At 45.5% G+C, this 27,822-nt stretch overlaps 1 protein-coding gene across 7 annotated transcripts in view; it reads left to right on the top strand.

Annotated features, from left to right (window-relative positions):
• fars2 (phenylalanyl-tRNA synthetase 2, mitochondrial) overlaps positions 1 to 27,822 on the top strand; it is a 628,185-nt gene that overhangs the window by 83,218 nt on the left and 517,145 nt on the right. For 4 of the 7 annotated variants that reach the window (XM_070880368.1, XM_070880367.1, XM_070880362.1 and 1 more), the window contains exon 3: positions 8,924 to 9,034. The exons of 2 other annotated variants lie outside the window; for them this stretch is intronic. The gene's annotated coding sequence lies outside the window, so the exon portion shown is untranslated. Of the gene's footprint in view, positions 1 to 8,523; positions 8,607 to 8,923; positions 9,035 to 27,822 lie in introns of those variants that run through there. One more of the 7 variants, XM_070880364.1, reaches the window with a different exon arrangement.

The raw sequence follows: 27,822 nt of genomic DNA, 5'->3' as shown, positions 1-27,822 counted from the left end.
GAAACATGCCACTTTGATTTAAATATCTGGCTAAAATGGTGCCATACAATACATATTTTATGTTTCATTCTTTGGTACACTACTGCCGTTAAGAAGTGTTGAGTATTGCCTAGAAAAGTAGAGGGGATCTGGGTTACACATTTATAATTCTAAATGTCCTTCGTTATTTCTCTCTCGTGTAGTTGGTGGTGAAGCCGTGTCATGTCTCCAGTTAATCATATTAATTAAGAAATGTTGCAATGGATAAAATACAGAACAGTTAAACAATAAACACTGGAAAACCAGTTTATATAAAAGACACCAAGAACAAATAACACAGTTATATGCTTTTCAGAAGCTGTCCTTGTTTAAAAGGTATAAGCAATTGTCGACTTATAGTTGATTTGTCTTGATAAATTCACACTTCAGAATTGAAATAGACAAAAATATTTGCTTCACAATATTTGTGAGAAATCATTGGGATCATAGTTTTACTTTGCCCATGTTACTTCCTTTAATGTTCCTTTTTTCTTTTAAAATATCAATTTTTGTGTTGCTTTGAATAAAGCTCTGACATGCAGAGTATATTGTGAACCTCTCGACTGGTCACAAACAGTTGCACACTGCAGATGGCTTGTGAGCAAACTGGCTTCTGTCTGCTGCTGTGGAATGTGCCCTGACTACTCAATTACTTTTCCCTTCTGTGGAGGATTCAAATTGTTCCTGCAAAAAAAATACACAGCTTTAAATTATCAGGGTTTTAGATGTCAATAATTTTTTTGTGTTAATTATTCATATTTTTTTCTAATCTACTTATCATCACAGAGGCATTTTGTCCCTTTTGAAATCTTCATAAAATCTAACCTTGTGTGTTCCACGTGATAGTAAATGTTAAGTGCTGTCTGCATGGGGGAAAAAGATGTTTAAGATTCCCAAGTGATTTTGAAAACGGAATCTCTTTAAATGTATTCCTTCCATACAAAACCCAAATGATGAGGAGTAGCATACAGAGTTTCTAGATGCATTAGCAAGACTTGTTAACCCATAAGCAATATAAAATATACTAAAATAAAAACATATAATTCTGGTCATTTCAGATAAATTTTTAAAAAGCTATGTAGACCCTGGGATTCCATGCTGGGGACCTGAGTTGGAGCCTCAGTTTTGACTGACACTTGAAATCATGACATTTATTTCAGCTATCCCTCTTGATTAGTTTTATCTTTTCTTGGATGGGCCACTAGATATTGTACCTAGCTATAGAGAATGAGGGAGGGAAGAGGATAAAAGCTTGAGGTATTTGCACCCTTCATAACTTAATTATTGTTGATGTTTACTTGTATCAATGCTATGGTGTCATCATCACAGGCAATCCCTGGAAACGAGGATGACTTGCTTCCACGCCGAAAAGGGATGAATTCACAGGTGTTTCAATGAAGGACCTAATATTCCGGATCCCGAACTACATCTTGAAGGGTGGAATTTTTTTTAACATGTGGTGGCCGTTGTACACCAGCCACCACACGGGCTTAACAGAGCTCGGTCTTGGTCCAATGGCAAGGATCAACCAACACGACTGGAGACCAGCTCTGCTGCATGGACCTAGTGCGCACACAGATTGCAGTGTCGGCTGGCCCGTGCTGCCCAAGGGCCCTCGCCACTTCTGGGCCCTGAACTCTTGGCTCTCCTGGGCCCCGATCACATCCCTCTACAAATTCTTGCTGCTCCTTCGCCCTGACCTCGCCACTCCTGCTGTACCTGCCTGCACTGCAGTCAGCCATTGCTCTCCTGCAGCAGCACGCGCTGCTCCCTCTAATGGCCTCAGCCTGCTGATGGTCTTGCAGGCCGGGACCGCACCGATTTGTGGGTCGGGCCGCCGCAAGCTGCTCCCTCTAATGGCCCCGGCCTGCTGTTGTGCAATGATGGGAGTAGCTATGGTGTGGTAATGTGATAACCACATTGAACTTTGTGACCTGGCTTTTCCTCTTCTGGCCATATTTGAATGGTTGGGGTCTAATTTTGGTTTTGACACTGTGGTCTACAATTACCAATTCTGGTGTTATTTACGCTAGAATGGCAATCGACAGGTTTTAGACAGACTGAAATGGAAGTGGGCTGTAAATACCCAACTTTCCTAGAGCATCTCATTAACATGATTACAGCTACAGATTCAGATGGATCTAGGGAGCACACTAGTGATGCAAACAGAAAATTGTTTGCAAGTCCAATTTAAAGCAACGGTGTCACAATTTTTAGGTTTGCATTAGATATTCTTTTGGGTTCAGCAATACCAGTCACTCCTGTAAGTGGACCTATGTCTCCTACATACAGAGTGAATCTTATACTGCTCCATATGCAGTTAAACAGTAGTGTGATCTAGGGAGTGTAACATTGAACTCTTGTTGCATTTACCAGTTACCATAATATTGCATGTGCTGCATGTTTTATCTTCGCTTTACAGAAGGCAGACGAAAAGCACTCTATCAAGATGAGGCATGACTGCAAACTAACAAATTGGTATATGTTAAAATGAAATGCATGAATGAACAGAATACTGATAATGACAACAGCAACAACAAACTTGCAGAGTTTTGGATGAGCACAAGTTTATGTAGGGAGAAAGATTGGACATTGGCCAGGAGAGCATTGGAATAGTCAAGTCGACAGGTAACAAAAGTATGGATGAAGGATTCAGCAGCAGATGGGCTGAGGCAGGGATGGAGATGGGCGATATTATGGAGCTGGAAGCAGGCAGTATTTGTGATAGCGAGGATATTGGAAGCTCAGTCAAATAGGATGCTGTGGTTGCGAACAGTCTCGTTCAGCCTTAGTAGCCAGGGAGGGGGATGGAATCACTGGCTAGGGAGGGGGAGGGGGCTGAAGACAATGGATTCGGTCTTTGGAAGAAATTTCTGCTCATCCAATAATGGATGTCGGATAATCATCATCATCATCATCATCATAGGCAGTTCCTCGGAATCGAGGAAGACTTGCTTCCACTCTTAAAATGAGTTCTTAGGTGGCTGAACAGTCCAGTACAGGAACCAATCTCTGTCCTAGGTGGGACAGATAGTCGTTGAGGGAAGGGGTGGGTGGGACTGGTTTGCCGCACGCTCTTTCTGCTGCCTGCGCTTGATTTCTGCATGCATGAGGTGCTCAGCGCCCTCCCGGATACACTTCCTCCACTTAGGGTGGTCTTTGGCCAGGGACTCCCAGGTGTCAGTGGGATGTTGCACTTTATCAGGGAGGCTTTGAGGGTGTCCTTGTAACATTTCCGCTGCCCACCTTTGGCTCGTTTGCTGTGAAGAAGTTCCGAGTAAAGTGCTTGCTTTGGGAGTCTCGTGTTTGGCATGCGAACTATGTGGCCTGCCTAGCAGAGCTGATCAAGTGTGGTCAGTGCTTCAATTCGGATAAGCAGCATGACCTTATCTGCAGTGGAGACATCAAGAGAGATGATGGTGATGTAGAGCTGGGTGCCGTCAGCGTACAAATGGAATTTGATTTGTTATTGGATGATGTCACCGAGGTGTAGCATGTATATTTATCTATGCCCCTCATATGAAAAATAATAAAGACACAACTTTACCCTAACTGCCGAGGTGTAGGCCAACTTTCAAACTAATGTATTCTAAAGCAAGTTGATACTTTCTGTTACCGACTCACTTATCCGCCTTTAGGTTTGTCAATGTGACAGTCAGTTCCCCAGATGTCCTCCATGGTATATGCATAACTAAGTAAATTATACAAATTAGACATTCCTAGGTACACTACCTGGTGTATGCTGAGTTAACTGATCTCAGCCAGGTCAGGGTTGGGTGATGCTTTTGGGCTCTGTTTCCTGGGCTATGATTTGGAAAATCAATCAGAGTTACCATTGCTGATTGATATCCAATGACTCCTATTAGAATGTGTATCTATGAACCATAGAGAAGAACAGGGTTGGATTTGGTTGTGATACGCCCCACAGCCAAATACCCTGCTAACCGTGGCTAGGCTTATACATGAAGATAGCCACTTGGGTGAGGCATCAGAGGGCTGTCAATGGTAGTGGAATTGTACTGCAGCAAAGTTCAACACCTTCAGGAGAGAAATCAAGAAAATTACAAGAAAAGGTCTAATGCAGTAAATCGTGATATGAATAACTTTCACAAGTAGTAGTGTCATGTAGGCTTTATTCCAATTTGTGGCCAAACCGTCAATAAATTACCTGGAATTATCTGTCTTTTGTATATTAGTGAAAGTAACTGCTCAATGTCCTAAGCACTGGTCTCGCACCTCTGCCCAGAAGGTATATGAAGTGATCCCTATCTCATCTTGTCCTCCATGTACACATCAAATCTACACGTGACCTAACGCTGATCACCCAGTTCATTTTCCTGCTATATTTACTGTGCCAGTGATGTGTGGGTGCATATGCCTCTGCCTTTGTACGAATGTGGTATTTGACATGCTGTGTAATGTGAGATTCACTCTTGAATTGTAAATGGGCCAGCTTTATCTGTGAAGGGAAGCTATATCCTAGGAGTGACTGGCAGGACCCTCATGAACCCCTTAGCATATAAAGTAATGTTTAAGAGCATAAGATTACTGTACCACATAATGAACATTTATTTATATTAGTTTCCAACATTATACATTATTTAAAAAAAAAATGTTTCATTCGTTCATGGGATGTGGGCGTCGCTGGCAAGGCCAGCATTTATTGCCCATCCCTAATTGCCCTTGAGAAGATGGTGGTGAGCCACCTTCTTGAACTGCTGCAGTCTGTATGGTGAAGGTACTCCCACAGTGCTGTTAGGGAGTGAGTTCCAGAATTTTGACCCAGCAATGATGAAGGAACGGCAATATACTTCCAAGTCAGGATGGTGTGTGACTTGGAGGGGAACATGGTGTTCCCATGTGCTTGCTGCTCTTGTCCTTCTAGGTGATAGAGGTCACGGGCTTGAGAGGTGCTGCCGAAGAAGCCTTGGTGAGTTGCTGCAGTGCATTTTGTAGAAGGTACACACTGCAGCCACGGTACGTTGGTGATGGAGGAAGTGACTGGCACCTCATCCACCACCTTAAACAATCAAGTGGGCTGCTTTGTCCTGGATGGTGTCAAGCTTCTTGGGTGTTGTTGGAGCTGCACTCATTCAGGCAAGTGGAGAATATTCCATCACACTCCTCACTTGTGCCTTGTAGATGGTGGAAAGGCTTTGGGGAGTCAGGAGGTGAGCCACTCGCCACAGAATGCCCAACCTCTGACCAGCTCCTATTGCCACAGTATTTATGTGGCTAGTTCAGTTAATTTTCCGGTCAATGGTGACCCCCAGGATGTTGATGGTGGGGAATTCGGCAATGGTAATGCCGTTGAATGTCAAGGGGCGGTGGCTATTCTCTCGCTGGTTGGAGTTGATCATTATCTGGCACTTGTGTGGCACGGATCTTACTTGCCACTTATCAGCCCAAGCCTGAATGTTACCCAGATCTTGCTGTATGCAGGCATGGACTGTTCCATTATCTAAGGAGTTGCAAATGGTACGGAACACTGTACAGTCATCAATGAACATCCCCACACCTGACCTTATGATGGAGGGAAGGTCATTGATGAAGCAGCTGAAGATGGTTGGGCCTAGGACACTGCCCTGTTTAACTCCTGCAGCGATGTCCTGAGGCTGTGATGATTGATCTCCAACCATTATGTTTATGTCAGATTCAGAGACAGCATACATTTTGATGAAACTTCCTGGACTTCGAGTCATGCTTCCCATCTGTGCTTCATCAGCACTTTTAAGACTCTCTCGGCAGAGCAGCTTTTCCTAGGTGTCAGCTTTTTGAAACTGCATGGTTCTTCCTCCAGTTATTCGTGATGCTGTCTTGTTGAAACATTTCCACACCTCGTTCCATTTTCATCCATTGATTTGAGAATGGGTTTGTCTACTAAACAACCTCTTTTCAGTCCTCCATTTAGCTTATTGAGTTGGGTTGGGTGACCAACGCTATTTCCAGATCTAGACAGACTCCAGTAATGGCCTCACGTACTACCAGATCTGGAGACCCTCCTGGCAATGACCTCACCTACCACAGGATCTGGAGACCCTCCTAGCAATGACCGTGCCTACCACCAGATCTAGAGATCCTTCTGGCAATGACCTTGCCTACCACCCAGATATGGATACCTTCCTGGCAATGAGCTCATTTACTACCAGATCTGAAGATCCTCCTGGCAATGGCCTCATCTACCATCAAATCTAGAGAACATCCTGGCAATTACATCATCTTCTACCAGATCTTTTTGCACAGTAAATTTCAGCTATTTGATTTTTTTTTAAGGTTGTCATTTCCTGCTCTGCCATCATCACAGTTACCTTTAAAGGTCATGGACTTAAGTTCCTGCATTATTGGCCCAGAATTTATGGTAGTAATAGCGGTAAGGCTGTCAGCGTCGGCATTATTACTGTGTAAAACTGGCAGCAACTTCTGCCATCCGCACACACGCAGTTCAATGCGGAAATCCGAAAGTTGCTGTCAGTGATACCCTGCTCCTCTACAGGGCACGCTGCTGCAATCTTCGCAGATGGTCTCATTAGAAGTTACTGATTTGTCATAAACTTCAACTATTTACACACTATTATTGCTGTAAAAACCAATGAAAATGTTCAGCCTTGTTCAATCAGGAGTGACTGAGTTATTAACAGCATACTAAGTCATAATTACTGCTGAACAACCTGTCGAGCCCTGAAGAAATAATTTTACAAATGTGGAGTCTCATTTCCTCAGAAGAATATTTAAAATATGCAGATTTTTAATAATTTTTTAAACTTTTGTTCTGATATTTACATTTCTCCCTTAACCCCATGTGTTTGTCCCAATCTTTATTTTGCTTTCTGTACAATGATTTAAATGTGATTTATATTCACTGCTTTGCTGTCTGTGAGAATTTAAAAATCTGATTGGCTAATCAGCCTGCCTGCTGCCATCCATGTTGCTGGATGCCACAGGTCCCCTGTAGAAGATGCCAATTTGAAACTGATATCGGAAATCTACGCTTGAGCCCGGTACATCTTTGCGGGCAGCTTTTTTTGAGGTCAGCTGCGAACGCTGTCCCTTCGCCGCTGATCGCAAAATCTGGGCCATTAAGTACTAAACCACCAAGTGTTTTCAATAATTGGGTTGCTCAACATTCTCAGTAGTAAGTTAAGAACCAGTGAAATCTCAAAATTCATTTCAGTCTGCTCAACCAAAGTTCTCTGCAGCGCCTTGTGCCCGATAGTTCGAAAATAGGGTCTTTGCTCTTCAACTTTAATTTAACAGGCAAGAAGCATTTATGTAGGCAACAGGAGAACCTGGGAGAAATGCTCTGGAGGCATTCTGGCTGCACGAATGAACAGAGCAGTTGGTGAATGAAAGCAACCCTCAAGTTTTGAATTACTCCCCTTTACTGCCTCCCCATGTAACAACAGCAGCTTGTATTTATATAGTGCTTCACTTGAGCATTCTAAAACAAAATTTGACACCGAGCCACATAAGGAGATATTAGGACAAATCAAAAACTTGGTCAAAGAGATGGGTTTTAAGGAGCATCTTAACGGAGGAAAGAGAGCAAAGAGATTTAGGGAGGGAATTCCAGAGCTTCAGGCCTCAGCAGCTGCAATGGTGAAACAATTATAATCAGGGATGCTCAAGAGGCCAGAATTAGAGGAGCGCAGATATCTTGGAGGGTTTTGGGGCTGGAGGAAATTGCAGAGATGGGGAGGGGCGAGGCCATGGAAGGATTTGAAAACAAAGATGAGAATTTTAAAATAATGCTTAGAATTTTTTTAGAGGGGAGAGTTATTTTAATTTCCATCTGAATGTTACCTTTTGTAGCTTTGCAATTTTCTTTTGATGAAAGAATTTAGTGTTTTCTTACTGCCTTTAATGCTAACTTGATCATTCACATCGCGACATTGTTACTCGAATGATATTGTCATGTGATTGATGACTTGGATTCTTTTCTGCGGGGAACATGCTGAATAAGCCCCATATAATGGTACTGTAGCGATATCGTCACATTGGAAAAAGTATGATAGATATGGGTTTCATCAGTGGTATTGGACAGTATATAAAGAAAGTTGAAGTCACTGAAGGAGTTATGAAAGTATGTAACTGTATTGCAGCGCTATCACATTCTGAGTGCAGCCAGGTATAGTTAACATGATGAGTACTGTATAATGATGTAGTATTTTCAGGAGAGCAGTAGAAAGAATGACAGCAGAAATCTTTATCTTCCAAAATCGGATCTTGCTTGTCACTGAGGTTTGCTTGCTAAAGAAAAATGATCTCTACCGGATCATGCAATTTTTAGAGTAGGTTTTGATCACGTTGAAGTGACTGAAGGTCAGGAACATGATTGATTGGACGATTACAAATCCCCCACAAGACAAATGAGAAATGGCAGGGCTGCCGGTGGCAGGAGGAACAGCACTGGGACGAATCTCATCAGCATACAGAAGTTGTTTGATCGTCCTAAAACAAGTGCCAGATCTTTAATTAAACCAACGTGGTAGCGGCAACAGTGAACAAGCACGGGTGTCATTTAACACAGACTCCAGCACTTTGCCTGCAAAGGCAGTCTCGCTGGACATGACAAGTGGATCTTTGTAAAGGTTCTGAATGCCTTGACAAATGTGTTTTCCTAAATTGCTGCACGCTGGTCGGAGCATACAGTGATCATTGCTGAGTTGATTCTGACTATGAATGATTGCTAGCTCTTGTTTTGATACATTTGTCTTTAATGTGCTTGGTTAGGTTATACAGTATGTAGTATATCGTCCCCTTGGTCTATAAACTCCGATGCAGTGCTTTAATGACAAGGCGAATCACCAGCCCAGCTTTGCAACCCAACCAATGTGCGAGTTCTATCTGTGTATAATGTCGACAGTTCAGCCTAACGTTTTTTGACACTGCCGAGTTTTTGTCCTAGATCTGCTGAAGCCACCGCCTTAACATCCGCCGAAGGAAATCACTGACAGTCTAATTAACTCCCACGTCATTTACTGTACAAGGGACCTGCGTTGGCAAGCAACATTGAGAAGTAAGAGAAAAAGAATTTCATTGCAAAGTTAAATCGTCGTGTTTCACTGTTTTGTCATTTCTAACCGCACACACTGAGAAAGTGTAATGCGGCAGATCCCGGACTGAGTAAATGGGTCACAGCTCATCCACGGGCAAGGTTCTTCCATTTCGCTCCACATTGGGTGTGTGGTAATGGCAATGGCTAAGTGATGTGGAGCCTCCTTGACATTTTTTGCACGCATTTATTTTTCCTTCGCTTTTCCCAACAAAAATAAAGTATCCTTTGTGCATCCTCTTTCAACCAGATGGTCAATTCAACAGGCTACCCCATGGTTTCTGTCAACATTGGGCCATAATAACTCAACATGAGGTGCATTTGTAACAGGTTGAATGAAGCATCGCAATATTCCGAACTGCTCAGTTGAATGTTCTGCCTCCCTGAGCTGTCTGGACTGAAACCTGATGAAACATAAGAACATAAGAATTAGGAACAGGAGTAGGCCATCTAGCCCCTCGAACCTGCTCCGCCATTCAACAAGATCATGGTTGACCTGGCCGTGGACTCAGCTCCACTTACCCATCCTCTCCCCATAACCCTTAATTCCCTTATTGGTTAAAAAACTATCTATCTGTGATTTGAATACATTCAATGAGCTAGCCTCAACTGCTTCCTTGGGCAGAGAATTCCACAGATTCACAACCCTCTGGGAGAAGAAATTCCTTCTCAACTCGGTTTTAAATTGGCTCCCCCGTATTTTGAGGCTGTGCCCCCTAGTTCTATCTCCCCGACTAGTGGAAACAACCTTTTTGCCTCTATCTTGTCTATCCCTTTCATTATTTTAAATGTTTCTGTAAGATCACCCCTCATCCTTCTGAACTCCAAGGAGTAAAGACCCAGTCTACTCAATCTATCATCATAAGGTAACCCCCTTATCTCCGGAATCAGCCTAGTGAATCGTCTCTGTACCCCCTCCAAGGCTAGTATATCCTTCCTTAAGTAAGGTGACCAAAACTGCACGCAGTACTCCAGGTGCGGCCTCACCAATACCCTGTACAGTTGCAGCAGGACCTCCCTGCTTTTGTTCTCCATCCCTCTCGCAATGAAGGCCAACATTCCATTCGTCTTCCTGATTACCTGCTGCACCTGCAAACTAACTTTTTGGGATTCATGCACAAGGACCCCCAGGTCCCTCTGCACCGCAGCATGTTGTAATTTCTCCCCATTCAAATAATATTCCCTTTTACTGTTTTTTTTCCCCCCCCCAAGGTGGATGACCTCACATTTTCAGACATTGTATTCCATCTGCCAAACCTTAGTCCATTCGCTTAACCTATCTAAATCTCTTTGCAACCTCTCTGTGTCTTCTACACAACCTGCTTTCCCACTAATCTTTGTGTCATCTGCAAATTTTGTTACACTACACTCTGTCCCCTCTTCCAGGTCATCTTTGTTTATTGTAAACAGTTGTGGTCCCAGCACCGATCCCTGTGGCACACCATTAACCACCAATTTCCAACCCGAAAAGGACCCATTTATCCTGACTCTCTGCTTTCTGTTAGCCAGCCAATTCTCGATCCATGCTAATACATTTCCTCTGACTCCACATACCTTTATCTTCTGCAGTAACCTTTTGTGTGGCACCTTATCGAATGCCTTTTGGAAATCTAAATACACCACATCCATCGGTACACCTCTATCCACCATGCTCGTTATATCCTCAAAGAATTACAGTAAATTAGTTAAACATGATTTCCCCTTCATGAATCCATGTTGCATCTGCTTGATTGCACTATTCCTATCTAGATGTCCCGCTATTTCTTCCTTAATGATAGCTTCAAGCATTTTCCCCACTACAGATGTTAAACTAACCGGCCTATAGTTATCTGCCTTTTGTCTGCCCCCTTTTTTAAACAGAGAAACACTTGGATTATAACAGTGCCTTGGCACAGGAACTGATTGGAGTGCAATTGCTCTGCCATATACTCAGCCATTGATTCAAATTGCAGAATGCACTGTTTCCCTTTCTTCCAGACATTTCACTCCCTTATATATATGGCTATCTGTAAACTTCACACCAGTGAAACAATCTGGATTTGATCTTTTTTTGCAAGGCCATCACTTTTGATTGACTGTCATTTCTATCCCGTTGAAATCTCGATGCTAATCTTGGTAATCTTGAGGAAATAATATAAAACCGTTTAATAGAATTCTAAAAGCGTGTTGCCCGTTTCCTCAGTAATTTCCGAGTTCGCACAAAGTTCACAGGCGGATTGTGTACTTTTCACCTACAGCAAAGTCTGCAGACTTTTGATCCCGCTCTGTCTGCAAACACTAATAGTAAACAGTGAGGAGTTATGGGTTATTTTAATACTGTTCACTACAAAGGAGTTTTGACAAAAAGTCAAAAACAATTTTATTCTATAATTCAAATAAGTTTTCTGAAGTAAAATTATTCTTTGTTGTATGTTTTCCTAATCTTTTAAGTTTTCAGTGGATTCATCCTGAGAAAAATGTATACACACTGGCACACTCAAATTAAAAAAAAACTTAATCTCATCCCAGTTACTTCAATTTCTTTTTATAGCAATACATTTACTGACAATCTCAGCAATAATTAAGATGATCAATAGTCAATTCACCAGATCATTGGAAAGAGGTTAGGTTGCATTTAAAGTTTATTTTCTGCTCTCTCAATTTTGTCCATTTGTCCAATCATCATTTCCTGACTGAAAGGGCCGGCTGGTGACTTACTTTTAAACTGCTCTCTTTGTGGCATTACACCGATCAGGTAACTTCAGTTTGAACAACCAAATGTTTTTGGAAATAATACAACCTCCAAACTAGGGAAAAAATGACGGACTAGGTAAATGTAGATCCTTCTTCTAGGAAGTAGTATGTAGTTGACAAACTATTGAGTAAGTTACACAAGAATATGTTTTTTTTAAAGTCTGATGAATATCCCATTTCATAATTGGAATTGTTTTGATGTAATGAGTTTCTTGTGTACAAACTTTTTCTTGTGTCTGATAGATTTATTGTGTGTAGTGTGGGCGAGGAACCAAATGCCATGTGATATGTTCCTGCAGTTATTGATGTTTGGTCCTCATTTGCAACCTGGCAGTTGTAGATTTCAGGCAGCATGTTAAATTTGGGGCATTTGGCCAAACGTGCTGGCTGTCATTTATTCATACAGTGCGGTACTGTCACTGCAGTCACTGCAGTCACTGCAGTCTATAAATGAGCTTAATCCATTAAGTACTGAAAGATTGACAACTTTTAAAAGGAGGGAGGAGGCATTTGGTTCCTCCGGCCAGCTGATCAAAGCAATGCAGACTGTCTTACTTTCCCAGTCTTAGATTGGATGATGGTGAGTGTACAAAAGGTAGAACAAAAAGTTGCATCCATTTACTTGCATCAAGAATGATGGTACAGCTCACTGACACACCAAAGCACTAGGACTGTTTTTGACCCTCTAAAGACGGAATCTTGTGGTTTTGGACACCAGATTAATAAGCTCATAACAACAACTTAGTTTAATAACTATTTATCAGCACTGCGAAAAACAAAAATGGTACCTCAATTCAAGGAACAGATGTACAATGGTTTCAACATGCTATCTTCTCGAGTCTGTTCTGTTCTAACAGTCATTGCTTACTCTACCTACATTTATATCTAACTAGGACCACAAAGCCATCTGGTTGTCACACAGGGATATCATTCTATGTTTCACCTCTTTATACAAAGACTATCTGTTCATACATGCCCCTTCTACACAACTGAAACAGATGAATAAGGACATTAGGTCGTTATAAATACACACACAGGCATTGTAGCTTCAACAAATCTACAGTAATGTTCCATTATAGCAAAATGTTACCATGGCAAGACTGGAAGAATTTGCAGTGTTACACTGCAATATAAGGTTTGTGACATATGTTCATGTGTGCTCATATTATTCCAGTTAGTCACATTTCCATTCTTAATCAGGACCATTTAGGGAGGTGTCAAGTTAAAAGAATACATTTATGCACACATCTTATCGTGAAGTATCATCAATGGCTGGTAAGGAAGTATGCACACATCTTTTTGGGCCAGATTGGTGCAGGTGCCTTTAAAAGAAATATGTAAGTAGAAAATAGGGATTTAAAAGTGCATAATTTCAGCAAGCAAATGTTATTCATCTCAAAGTATTTTGATTAAAAAGACACAACCCTCAGGGATGTAAGTGTGTTGTGGAGCCAAAAATAGCTGCTTCTGTTTGTAAAGAATGGCATTTACAGATTGATGTTGTTTGTTTATTTCTTTCTTCATGTAAATATTTTGTGTCTCAACACTTTTCTGTACAGTTTTGCCGAACATGTAACTGAGCGATTTATTTTAAAGTACTGTAGCTCCAGGAATCATCTTGTGATCAGTGCAAGCCAGGGGACTCACTGAATCTTATTCAGGGTTGAATGTGGACAGGACCTGTTTTGCCTTAATCTTATTATCCACTTTAGCCCTGATAATTGATGATACTTTCCATTACATTCTCATTATGTGCCTTTGCATTGTACTTCCAAAAAGCCTCATCTTTCATGGCCTCAGTATAAATTGAATGTAACTTGGTTTTTGTACGCTAGTTATTGTGGCATTGTTCAGAGGCAAAAAAAGTATCTCATTGAAATGTATAAGATTCTGAGGGAGCTTGACAAGGTAGATGCAGAGAGGATGTTTCCCCTTGTGGGGGAATCAAGAACTATGGGGCATAGTTTCAGAATACGGGGTTGCCCATTTAAAATGGAAATGAGGAGGAATTTCTTCTCTGGGTCATGAATCTTTGGAATTCTCTATCCCAGAGAACTGTGGAGGCTGGGTCATTGAATATGTTTAAGGTGGAAATAGACAGATTTTTGAACGATAAGGGAGTCAAGGGTTATGGGGAGCAGGAAGGGAAGTGTAGTTGAGGCCAAGATTAGATCAGCCATGATCTTATTGAATGGCAGAGCAGGCTTGAGGGGCCAAATGGCCTAATCATGCTCCTATTTCTTATGTTCTTATGTTCTATGTTCTTATGTGCCTGGACTCTGACATGAAAGGAGAGGCTGGAACATGTGGTTGGGGAGTGGAGCGCTCATGTCTGAGAGATGACGCATTTAAACATATAAGATTCTGAGGGGAATTGACAGGGTAGATGCTGAGAGATTGTTTCCCCTGGCTGAAGAGTCTAGAACTAAGGGGCATAATCTCAGGATAAAGGGTCGGCCATTTAAAAATTAGATGAGGATGAATTTTTTCACTCAGAGGGTTGTGAATCTTTGGAATTCTCTTTCCTAAAGGGCTGTAAATGCTGAATTGTGAAGTATACTCAAAGCTGAGATAGATACATTTTTGGACTCTAGTGAAATCAAGGGATATGGAGATCAGGTGGGAATGTGAAATTGAGGTTCAACCATGATCTTATTGAATGGCAGAGGAGGCTTGAGGAGCTGTCTGGCATACTCCTGCTCCTAATTGTTAAGTTCTTGGGGTACTTTTGTAACCAGTTACTTGGTTACCATGGATCGATGAGATAATTCAAATCAGGTTCTAAAGAATAATTTTTTTCTAATATAGAGGGCAGTCTGGTGTCTCCACTCATTAAAGGACGCCCTGTGTTGTGGAGTGGTTAGGATGTAAACTACACCTTGCTATTCTCCATATTTTGAATTCCTGATTTCAGCAGTGTCATTCGGAGCAGTTGTGAAGTAATGACAGGCAACTTTCCTAGTATTACCTCCCAACACATGCACTTAAGGGTCTTGGTAGCTGAGACAAAAATTGTGTTTTTAATTTTGTGTTGTTGTGGTAGCTTCTCTTTGAGACTCAGCCATTTGTTACAGAACTTCACATATAGCTAAAGCCAGAGTCCTACATCTGGCCAAGCTCAATACAATGCTGCAAAATTTGTTGTTGTGTTCTCCCCAGTAACAGGCTTGAGGAAGTCTGAGATACTGTTTTGAGATACATACAGGCTTCCTAATTAGTTCAATTTGCATTTGGCTGACTGCTGGAGAGTGGGATTCGGCTGGATAGCTTTTTTCAGACCAGCGCAGACACAATGGGTTGAATGGCCTCCAGTGCCGTAAATTTCTATGATTCTATGCTCTTTCTAAAATTTGATTGCTGCAATATTTGAAATCTAGGATGTACCGGTAACTGTTTTTCAGGATAGAGGAGACACAGTTTGTTTGAATAAAAGGCAGTAGAGGTATGGAAGATCCTATGAGAAAGACAGCTTCTTAGAAAATATGAAAGTAGCCAAGAGACCCTTGGAAGAGGCAGGTTTCTGTTCCCAAAAGTAAAGAAAAATATTTAATATTTTAAAGTCAATTATAAAAACAAGTTATTTCTTAAGAGTTGTGATCTTTTTATTATTTTAATTACTTGGTTTCGATTTTTCTTTCTCAATATTTGTATATAAATTTCTTTCATATTTTAAACTTTAAAGACGGGGGAGGGGGTGCAAATTGGGGCGGTACCTACTGTGAGGTGGGACTTCCTGCGCCAGGCGCAGAATCCCCCCCGAAAGGTAAATTGGGGTTACTGCCCCCGAGAGGAAATGGAGCGCATTGTCGCGTGCTCCATTCCTCTCGGGGGTGACACTGGGGCGATAATCGTGGAAATCCTCCAGCGCAACTTGGAGAGGTGCATAGCGCTGGCAGGAGCACAGGGCTCTCCCCTTCCATTAAAGGGGAGGGAATGTTGTGAACTCTGCACTGGGGAGAAGAGGCCACCAGTAAGCCACTGGGGGGGATGCTGTGGTAGCAGCCCAGCACAGAAGCGGAGTGCTGAGCTGCAACATCGCAGCATGGATCCCGCGAAATGAAAGGTCGCGACCGGTAAGTCGGCCATTTTTTAAAAAGTGCGCGCCTCATCTCCCCTTTAATTTCGCCCCGTGAGTGGACTGAAGCCCGGTTCGCTACTCGCGAAGCTGGTGTGGACATCGCCTCATGGAGGCACTACCGAATTTTAACTCCAGGGCAAAAATGGGTCGCTGTGCACAGTGATGACATTGTCATTGCCGGTGCAGCGGCCCGTGCGCTACTGACAGGAGCATCATCATCATCATCATAGGCAGTCCCTTGGAATTGAGGAAGACTTGCTTCCAGTCCTGAAATTAGTTCTTTGGTGGCTGAACAGTCCAATACGAGAGCCACAGACTCTGTCACAGGTGGAACAGATAGTAGTTGAGGGAAGGGGTGGGTGGAACTGGTTTGCCGCATGCTCTTTCCGTTGTCTGTGCTTGATTTCTGCATGCTCTCGGTGCTGAGACTCGAGGTGCTCAGCGCCCTCTCGGATGCACTTCCTCCACTTAGGGCGATCTTGGGCCAGGGACTCCCAGGTGTCAGTGGGGATGTCGGACTTTATCAGGGAGGCTTTGAGGGTCTCCTTGTAGCGTTTACGCCGCCCACCTTTGGCTCGTTTGCCATGACGGAGCTCCGAGTAGAGCACTTGCTTTGGGAGTCTCGTGTCTGGCCTGCAGACTATGTGGCCTGCCCAGCGGAGCTGATTGAGTGTGGTCAATGCTTCAATGCTGGGGATGTTAGCCGGAATGAGGACGCTGATGTTGGTGCGCGTGTCCTCCCAGGGGATTTGTAGGATCGTGCGGAGACATCGTTGGTGATATTTCTCCAGCAACTTGAGGTGTTGACTCTACATGGTCCATGTCTCTGAGCCATACAGCTTTACAGACTACGTGGCAGGTGCTTCAGCACACAAGATTTATGTGGTGTGAGCAATGATAAAATATGCAGGAGAGACATTGAAAAAATATATATAACACTGGAGTTACAGGAGGGCAAGTATTACTACAGCCCTGTAGACCATGAGCTTGGTGGCAGTTTTGAGGGCCTGGTCTTCAAACACTCTTTTCCTCAGGCGGCCGAAGGCTGCACTGGCACACTGGAGACAGTGTTGTGTCTCGTCGTCGATGCCTGCTCTTGTTGATAGGAGGCTCCCGAGATATGGGAAGTGGTCCACGGTGTCCAGGGCCGCGCCGTGAATCTTGATGACTGGGGGGGCAGTGCTGAGGACAGGCTGGTGGAGGACCTTTGTCTTACGGATGTTTAGCGTAAGGCCCATGCTTTCGTACGCCTCAGTAAATACATCGCTTATGTCCTGGAGTGCAGCTTCTGTATGTGCGCAGGTGTCGTCCGCTTGCTGTAGCTCGACGACAGAGGTTGGAGTGGTCTTGGATCTGGCCTGGAGATGGTGCAGGTTGAATAGGTTCCCACTGGTTCTGTAGTTTAGTTCCACTCCAGCGGGGAGCTTGTTGACTGTTAGGTGGAGCATGGCGGCAAGGAAGATTGAGAAGAGGGTTGGGGCGATGACGCAGCCCTGTTTGACCCCGGTCTGGACGTGGATTGGGTCTGTGATGGATCCGTTGGTAAGGATCACGGCCTGCATGTCGTCGTGGAGCAGGCGGAGGATGGTGACCAACTTTTGGGGGCATCCGAAATGGAGGATGACGCTCCATAGACCCTCGCGGTTGACAGTGTCAAAGGCCTTTGTAGGGTCGAAGAAGGCCATGTATAAAGGCTGGCCCTGTTCCCTGCATTTTTCCTGTAGCTGTCGTGCTGCAAAAATCATGGCCGTTGTGCCGCGTAGGGGACGAAATCCGCACTGTGACTCCAGGAGGAGCTCCTCGACCACGGGAAGAAGACGGTTGAGGAGGACTCTAGCGACGACTTTCCCAGTGGCTGATAGCAGGGAGATTCCACTGTAGTTGCTGCAGTCAGACTTGTCCCCTTTTTTTAAAGATGGTCACGATTACTGCATCTCCAGATGAGAGAGATGATCTGACAGGAGCGAGATGCTACCGGCTAGCGCAGCCACTAACTCCCGCGGAATTTCGCGGGAGTAGGTAGCAGCTCTATGCATGGATGAGAAGTCGTTTGCGCCTCGTTTGCACCCTGAACAGGAGGCACGAACAACGTGAATTCTCCCTTAAAGTCCACTGCTTTAGAAGACTGAAATTAAATCTTATGCAGGCATAATATTGTTCAGTATCTACTTTGCATTTCCTGGCAACATTAACAAAACTTTTTTTAAATTTCAAGGTAAGGATAGACACACTCAAAGGTTTGGGAAGTTATGGCTCACCTGCGAGAGTGATTTAAAATATGATAGTCAGAATATTGCAGGATAAGAAGGTTTAAAAACACCCAAAAATGTAACAGTAGCATGGCATCACAAATAGTTATACTCCTCTACAAGGAAACTGAAAGCTTAATAATGCTGTTTGAAGCCTTGTGTTTTGCTATGTGAAATATAATAATAAATAGATTCTTATTGTTTTAACAGTCTTAATCTTCAATTAACAGATAGCAATTAAAAACAATGCTTGAGAGCTTCGCTGAATGTTTAGCAATTATATAGCAATATGCATGTTGCACCACATACTTATACAACTCAACCTTGAGTTTTGTTCATAGGAAAATCAAATATATCTTGCTATGAGGCAAATGAGACTATTGGATGTCTGACTGGTATGAATACCATTTTACAATGCAGTATGATTGCTTAATTTGATATCTTAAATATATCTGCACTTCATTATTACTGTAACACAATGTACTGTGCTTCATCATTACTGTGTTTCATTATTACTGTACTTCATTAAGAAAGAAAACAACTTGCATTTATAGAATGTCTTTAGTATTCTCAGAATGGCCCAAAGCACTTCACAGATATTGGAATTACTTTTGAAGTGTTGACACTCTTGTTAAATAGGCAAGCATAGCAGCCGTAAACAGCACTGAGTTAGTTCAATAATTTTGGTAAGCTTGGTTGTGGGATAAATGTTGGTCAGGACACAGGGAAAACTCCTATGCTCTTCAAGTAGTGCTACGGGATCTTTTATGTTCACCTGAACAGGCAGATGGGGTAATTAGTTTAGCATTTCATCCAATAGATGACACCTCTGACAATTCAGTGCTCCAGCAGGACTGCACTGAATTGTCAACCTCGATTTTGTGCTTAGGTATCTGGGGAGTGTCTTTTACTCAAACCATCTTGCTCATGGATGAGAGTAATTTCACTAAACCAAGCTGAGGTTATTTTTTTAAATTCAGTCATGGAGTATGGATGGTGCTGACAAGGCCAACATTTATTGTCCATCCCTGCACTGAGAAAGTGGTGGTGAGCCATTTTCTTGAACCGCTATAGTCGGTGTCTTCTTTGTAGCGGTTTAGTGGCTTGCTAGGCCAATTCAGCTACCATGGTGGGATTTGAATTTGTGTCTCCAGATCATTAACCCAGCCCTCTGGATTACTCATCATCATCATCATAGGCGTCCCTTGAAATCGAGGAAGACTTGCTTCCACTCCAAAAGTGAGTTCTCAGGTGGGACAGACAGTCGTTGAAGGAAAGGGTGGGTGGGGAATCTGGTTTGCAGCACGCTCCTTCTACTGCCTGCGCTTGGTTTCTGCATGCTCTCGACGACGAGACTCGAGGTGCTCAGCGTTCTCCCAATGCTCTTCCTCCACTTAGGGCGGTCTTCAGCCAGTGACTATCAGGTGTCGGTGGGGATGTTGCACTTGATCAAGAATGCTTTGAGGGTATCCTTGAAACATTTCCTCTGCCCACCTGGGGCTCACTTGCCGTGTAGGAGTTCCGATTAGAGCGCTTGCTTTGGGAGTCTTGTGTCCGGCATGTGGACAACGTGGCCTGCCCAACGGAGCTGGTCGAGCGTAGTCAGTGCTTCGATGCTGGGGATCTTGGCCTGATCGAGAACACCGACGTTGGTGCATCTGTCCTCCCAGGGGATTTGCGGGATCTTGCGGAGGTATCGTTGGGGATTACTAGCCCAGTAACATAACCACTATGCTACCATTCCCGTTACAAATTGAACCTTCCTTATCCGGCACCCTCGGGACATAGCCTGTGCTGAATAAGGGATTTTGCCAGGTGAGGGGAGGACAGCGGCCCGAGGTCAGGGGGGGGGGTGGCGTGGGGAGGAGGTCGGTGCCCCGGGCGCCCGAAGTGTCGGTGGGCCCTCGGCGGGCTGTGAAGAGACGGTGCGGCCCCAACGGGTGTCGGCGCCGGCCGGGTGTCGGCTCAGCCCCAGCAGGCCTGTATCATGCCGGACGAGGGGTGGTGCCGGATAAGGGAATCCTGGATAAGGGAGGTCCAACCTGTATTATGTTAACACGTGAGGTACTGCAGTTCATCATTACTTGAACAAAGTTGCTAATGTCATCATTCCCATACATTGCTTCAGAACATAAGAAATAGGAGCAGCAGTAGGCCATTTGGCCTCTCGAGCCTGCTCCGCCATTCAATAAGATCATGGCTGATCTGATCATGGACTCAGCTCCACTTCCCGATAACCCTTTACTCCTTTATCGCTCAAACATCTGTCTATCTCCGCCTTAAATATATTCACTCAGGGCTCCTGGAACATTGTGGGCCACCCCGACCTGCGAGAGGACGCCACCACAGGTCGGGAGTATAAGAGCTGGAGCGCCGGGCCCCTGGAACATTGTGGGCCACCCCGAACTGTGAGAGAGCACCACCGCAGGTCGGGAGGATAAGAGCTGGAGCACTGGGCCCCTGCAACATCGTGGGCCATCTCGACTTGCGAAAGGACACCAACGCAGGTCGGGAAGATAAGAGCTGGAGCATGCCACTACAGCTTCCATCGCGAGCCGCTCCAAGTGTGCGACGAATTTGAGGTGGGCGATGTCATCAAGGCCCAGGTCGCCAGTTAGAGTGTGGGCTGGAATATCGGCAGGGCCCAGGCACAGCGGAGGAGCGGGAAGGTCATAGCGGATGTACGTCGAATGAGAATACGGGGCCCAGAAGAGCCGAGGGCCCAGCGGCAGCAGGGGCTAGCCCACATTACAATATGTGTGCGCACTAGGTCCGTGCAGCAGAACAGGTCTTCAGTCGTCCTGGTTTACCCTTGCCACTGGATAAAGGCCTAGCTCTGTCAAGCTCGTGTGGTGGCTGATGTGCAACGGTCACCACACATTAAAAAAATCCACGCACAGGCATCTTCCACCCCTGGAGTTCAGGACTGGAATATCGGGTCCTTCATGGAAACATCTATGAACTCATCACTTTTGGTATGGAAGCAAGTCATCCTCGTTTGAGGGACCGCCTATGTTGATGAAATATATTCAATGACCCAGCTCTCTGGGGCAGAGAATTCCATCGATTTACAACCCTGTGAGAGAAGAAATTTCTCCTCATCTCAGTTTTAAATGGAGGCCCCTTGTTCTAAGACCATGGGTTAGAACCTCCATTTTTGAGCTTAGCGCCCAAAAATGGGCGTTTTTTCCGGCGTGGGCATTAAAAAAGGGGTTTTCAGATCGTTGGCTTCTCGCCCATTCTCAAAACACCTAGTTTACATTTTTGAAAATGGACGTTACTGCGAGCGATATCAAATGGGCGGTAGCGTTAAAATTTTCTGACCTTCTGCCGTAAAGTGAGGCCGTCCTTAGCAACGGCATGGCAACGCTCCATTCCCACAATTCTGGAGGTCAAACGTCACCGTGACATGCGCAGAAGAGGAGACAGACAGAGAGGGAGCTCAGAGGCACTGAAAGCGTGTGTGGCTGTGGTGTGTGCTTGTTTGGTTGTTGTGGAAACAAGAGGGAGATTCACCAGCAGCAAAAAGCCCACTAACCACCAAGAACATAGTTGGCACCGAGTTTTTGTCCAACAAATAACATATAAAATGGAAGGGATGGAGGAGGCCCTGGAGCTGGTAGCCAGGAACACTGGTGGCAGAGGGCTACCAGTGGTCCCGGAGCACGGCACTGCACCCCAAGGTTGTCATGTATCTCACACTACTGTACAGAACTGTATCTTACCATGCTATACATGACTGTAACAAGATATGACCTGTAACCATAAGCTTACCTTATCACCAGGGGTGCACTTGCAGCAGACACTGGATACCTGTCCCAGACAGGTATACAAGGACAGGTCTCAGGCAAGTGTGGCATTCGAGAGCTGTGTAATAAAGGTGCAGGTCCTGAGTGACCTTGACTTCAAACATTTGCCTCGTGTGAGTCTGTACTGTAGGGACAGGACTTTACAGTGGCGACGAGTTACGGGATTACAGAATCCACAGAATGGCGACCAGCGGCTCAGATGAAAAATACAATGCCGGAGATAATTGGAAGGACTTTATAGAAAGGCTCCAGCAAAGCTTCGTAACCAAAGACTGGTTAGGCGACGACAAGGCAGACAAGAGAAGAGCCCATCTCTTGACCAGCTGTGGCTCGAAAACATACGCCTTCATGAAGGACCTGCTGGCACCCGAGAAACCAGCAAGCAAGTCATTTGAAGAGTTGAGCACACTGGTAAGAGACCACCTGAAGCCAGCGAGCAGCCTACACATTGCCAGACACAGGTTCTACAACTACAGACGCTGTGTGGGCCAGAGCATACCCGACTTCGTGGCGGAACTTCGCAGGTTGGCTAGCTTATGTGAGTTCTCCGATGAACTGAGGAGAGAAGTACTGAGAGACTTTTTTATTTGAGGGAATAGGCCACGCAGGCATATTCCGAAAGCTCATAGAGACCAAGAACTTGACCCTAGAGGCAGCAGCACTGGTTGCACAGGCATTATTGGCAGGAGAAGAAGAAATGAGGTTGATCTACACTGCGGGTACGACAACTAACGAAACATCGGAACAAGGGGTTTACAGCGTGAAACAAGCCGCACACAGACAAAGGCAGGAGAGCAGGCCCTCAACAGCAGGCAGTGGCGCCAGAAGCCATCAAGGGCCACATGAACAGCCGTTCACACCTCATCAACCCACAATGCGAGCAATCAACTACAAACTGAGAGAAGCTCAACAGAGATCAGCCAGACGCAGCTCATCCTTTGGAAATAATGGAAGCAGTCTGTGCTGGAGATGTGGGGGAAGACATTCATAAAGGGGGTGTCGATTTCAGCATGCTGTTTGCACAAACTGCGACTATCCAGGGCATCTGGCCCGCGTGTGCAGAAAAACGGCAGCTCGGCTGGTATACGAATCGGAAGGGTCGGAAAGCGGACCAGAAGACGGTGGGGACAGTACCTGGGACACCGAGGTACAGCGGGTCAACACTATCAATGGCCACTGCTCTTACAACAAGACGCCTCCAATAATGATGAGGGTCCTACTCAACGGGATACCCATCAACATGGAGCTGGATGCAGGAGCGAGTCAATCTCCCATGAGCGCGCAGCAATTTGAACAGCTGTGGCCGCACAAAAGAGACAGACCAAAGCTCACAAGGGTCGACACCAAACTAAGGACTGAGACCAAAGAAATCGTCCCAGTCCTTGGCAACGCCATGCACTCAGTCACACACAAAGGGATAGTGAACTGACTTCCCCTGAGAATTGTCCACGGAGATCTCCCAGCACTGCTGGGGAGAAGCTGGCTGGCAAAACTAAACTGGAAATAGGATGATGTTCACGCCATGTCATTAGAGGAACGGACCTCCTGCTCAACAGTTCTAATTCGATTTGAACATCTCTTTCAGCCAGGTGTGGACATCTTCAAAGGGGCTAAAGTCAAACTCTACATCACATAGGATGCTAGACCAGTCCATCACAAGGCTAGAGCTGTGCCCTATGTGATGAGGAAAAAGATTGAACATGAACTGGACAGGCTTCTGCGGGAAGGCATTATCTCACCTGTGGAATTTAGCGACTGGGCAAGTCCCATCGTCCCAGTCATGAAGCCTGATGGATCCGTACGAATCTGTGGGGACGACAAATCTACCATAAACAGAGTCTCCCTACAGGACCAATACCCGCTGCCCAGAGCGGAGGACTTATTTGCCACATTGGCTGGAGGAAAACTTTTCTCAAAACTAGATCTCAAATCTGCATATATGACGCAAGAATTGACCGACGAGTCCAAGCTACTCACCACCATCAACACACATCGAGGCCTTTTCATGTACAATCGATGCCCATTCGGCATCAGGTCAGCGGCTGCTATATTCCAGCGCAACATGGAGAGTCTGCTCAAGTCCATCCCGGGGACGGTTGTATTTGAAGACGACATACTTATCATGGGCAGGGACACCGACTCCCATCTCCGCAATTTGGAGGAAGTACTAAAGCGGTTAGATCGGGTAGGCCTAAGTGTTAAGAAATCCAAGTGCCCGTTTCTCGTGCCCGAGGTTGAATTTTTGGGCAGAAGGATTGCCGCTGATGGAATCCGCCCAACAGAGTCCAAAACCAAAGCAATTCGCCTGACACCCAGGCCCCGGAATGTCTCAGAACTGCGCGCTTTTCTTGGGCTGCTCAATTACTTTGGGAACTTTATGCAGAACTTAAGTACGCTGCTGGAGCCTCTCTACATGCTACTCAGAAAGGGGTGTGATTGGTTTTGGAGGGACGCCCAGGAACGCTCCTTCAACAAGGCACGCAACCTTCTGTGTTCCAACAGTGTTTTGGCTTTCTTTGATCCAGGTAAAAAGCTAGTTCTCACATGTGATGTGTCAGCGTACGGGGTCGGGTGTGTTTTACAACATGTCAATAGTGCGGGTAAATTACAACCCATAGCTTATGCCTCCAGGTCACTTTCGTGGGCAGAGCGCGGGTACGGAATGGTGGAGAAGGAGGCACTCGCGTGTCAAAAAGATGCACCAATACCTTTTCGGGGCCAAGTTCGCGTTAGAAACCGACCACAAAGCCCCTCACGTCCCTACTATCCGAGAGCAAGGCAATAAACGCCAACGCCTCGGCGTGCATTCAACGGTGGGCACTGGCCTCTTAGGATTACACCATAAGGCACAGACCATGCACAGACAAATGTACCGACGCGCTTAGCAGGCTACCCCTGGCGACCACAGAAGGGTCTGACGAACAGGACTGTGAGATAGTCATGGCAATCAATGCCATTGAGTCCACAGGTTCGCCCATGACGGCTCGCCAAATCAGAGCCTGGACGACCAGCGACCCCACGTTATCCCGAGTAAAATGATGTGTTTTAACTGGTGACTGGGCAGAGGCTCGCGATGTCTGCCCCGAGGAGATCAAACCTTTCCATAGGCGCATGCATGAGCTGTCACTACAAGCAGACTGCCTGATGTGGGGCAGCCCGAGTAGTTATGCCTCTGCGAGGCAGAGGGGCATTTGTCCGGAAGCTCCACCGCGAGCACCCGGGGATCGTTCTCATGAAGGCCATAGCCAGATCTCACGTCTGGTGGCCTGGCATTGATGCGAGCTTGGAGCTCTGCGTCCGACGGTGCACCATTTGTGCCCAACTCAGTACTCAGGGGAGACCTCCCTGAGCTCCTGGCCCACCAAACCATGGTTGCGGATGCATGTAGACTATGCGGGTCCATTCATGTTGCAAAATATTGCTCGTAGTTGTAGATGCATTTTCAAAGTGGATTGAATGCACCATTTTAAACTCGAGCTCCACCTCCACCACTGTGGAGAGCCTTGGAACCATGTTCGCAACGCATGGCATTCCTGACATATTGGTCAGTGATAATGGTCCGTGCTTCACCAGCGCAGAATTCCAAGATTTTATGAGTGACCACGACATAAATCACATCAAGACGGCACCGTTCAAGCCCGCCTCCAACGGCCAGGCGGAGAGAGAATTGCAGATCATTAAACAAGGCATGTTCAAAATCCAAGGTCCCACGCTGCAGAGCCGTGTGTCACGACTGCTGCTGGCATACAGATCTCATCCGCATTCATTGACTGGAGTTCCCCCTGCGCAACTATTGATGAAACGGACCTTAAAAACAAGGCTCTCATTAATCCTCCCAGAAATGCATGAAATTGTTGAGGCAAAACGCCATAAGCTAACTGAGTACCATGACCGAAATTCGAGGGTGAGGTGGAATGAGATAGGGGACAAAGTGTTTGTGCTAAACTATGGCAGGGGTCCCAAATGGCTTGCAGGGACAATAACAGGCAAGGAAGGAAACAGGCGACTGGTGGTACAAATGGACAATGGCCAAACCTGCCGGAGGCATGTAGACCAAGTCAAAAGTAGATTTACCAACAACACTGCTGAACCAGAAGCAGACTACAATGTGGAACTCACAGCACACCTGGTGAACAGACAGAGGGAACAACCTGAGGAAAGGGCTATCTCAACAGACAGCTCAGGCGAGACACCAACAATCATACTGAACGAAACAGACAGCCCAGGCGAAATACCAGCAATCACACTGAAAGAAAAACAGGCATCAAGGCAAACAACCGAACCATAGCTAAGACGCTCCACGCAAGAGTGTAGACCACCTGAGAGGCTGAACCTATAAAGACAATAAGACCTTGGGGGAGAGTGATGTCATGTATCTCACACTACTGTACATAATTGTATCTTACCATGCTATACATGACTGTAACTAGAGATGACCTGTAACCACGAGCTTACCTTACCACCAGGGGTGCACTTGCAGGAGACACTGGATATCTATCCCAGACAGCTATGTAAGGACAGGTCTCAGGCAAGTGTGGCATTCAAGAGCTGTGTAATAAAGGTGCAGGTCCTGAGTGACCTTGACTTCAACATGTGCCTCGTGTGAGTCTGTACTGCAGGGACAGGACTTTACAAAGGTGACGCACCCCCATTGCCAACCATACATGAAAGCCAGCAGCAACATCTTGATTCTGGGTTGGAGCAAGTTCCCACCTCGGGACCATCCTCTCCCGTATCCGTCAAATCAGTGCTTCGCCTGAGGACCTCCTTGGCCAGGCGGCTTGGAGTCAGGAGGGGAAGGGGTAGAGGGGTGGAAGGTTTGGTTTGTACAGAAATACTGATGATTTCAGACTAATGTTTGGTTTAAATGATTTTATTTTACAAAACCTTGCAGCACATTGGCTCAGATAGCTGTACCATTACACACTGGTGATTCCTTAACATCAAGGGGTATAATCACACATTACTTCAATCAACGTAAACTTTAACGGTCACCAAGGTGATGCCCACCATTGATGTATGATCTGCACACCCAGCAGCGTGTCAGCCATGGAAATAACACCAATGTTCTTTCAGGCAAATCGATCATTGATGAGTTCCTGATGTAAGGCTCTTGCAGCTATCATGCCACCATGGGCCCTTTCATGCGGTCTACAGCGGGGCGGGGCATGGTTTCAGCGTCAGCCAGAATGACTGGCCCTATGTCAGCATCCGCCTCCTCGTCCTCCTCTTCCTCTGGTGAGGGGGACTGTCAGACTCACCAACCCATTCTTGTCCCCTCCTGATAGCCAAGTTCTGTAGCATGGAGCAGACCACCACGAATTGAGCTACCTGCTCAGGGTGGTATTGGAGCTCGCCTCCTGAGTAGTCCAGGCATCTGAAGTGCTGTTTCAGCACTCCAATGGTTTTCTTCACGATATTGCAAGTTGCTCTGTGGCTCTCATTGAATCGCCCCTCGGCCTCGGTGTGAGTGTCACGCAGGGGGGGTCATCAGCCAGGTGGTGAGGCCATATCTTTTGTCCCCAAGCATCCAGCATTGACCTTGTGGCTGATTGTTAAATAAGTCAGATACAGTGCTCTCACGCAAGATGTGCGCATCATGGATGCTGCCTGGAAATTGAGCATTCACTGCCAGTATAATTTGCTGATAGTCGACATTCAAAGAGTGGAATCCCTTGCGGTTCCTAAAAACCTCAGCATCCTGAAAAGGTTCCCGCATCGCACTGTGCGTACAGTCTATTGCTCCCTACATCTTGGGGAAGTTTGCAATTCTGGAGAAACCTAGAGCCCTCTCACTCTGTGCCTCCCTGGTCATAGGGAAGCTGATGAAGTCCGTCCTGCATGCGTACAGGGTTTCAGTGACCTGTCTAATGCAGCGATGTG

Source organism: Pristiophorus japonicus, chromosome 5, assembly GCF_044704955.1.
Source record: "Pristiophorus japonicus isolate sPriJap1 chromosome 5, sPriJap1.hap1, whole genome shotgun sequence".
NCBI classification, from domain to species: domain Eukaryota; kingdom Metazoa; phylum Chordata; class Chondrichthyes; family Pristiophoridae; genus Pristiophorus; species Pristiophorus japonicus.
The sequence above is the reverse complement of the archived record's forward strand: the minus strand, read 5'-3'. Positions and strand labels throughout refer to the sequence as shown.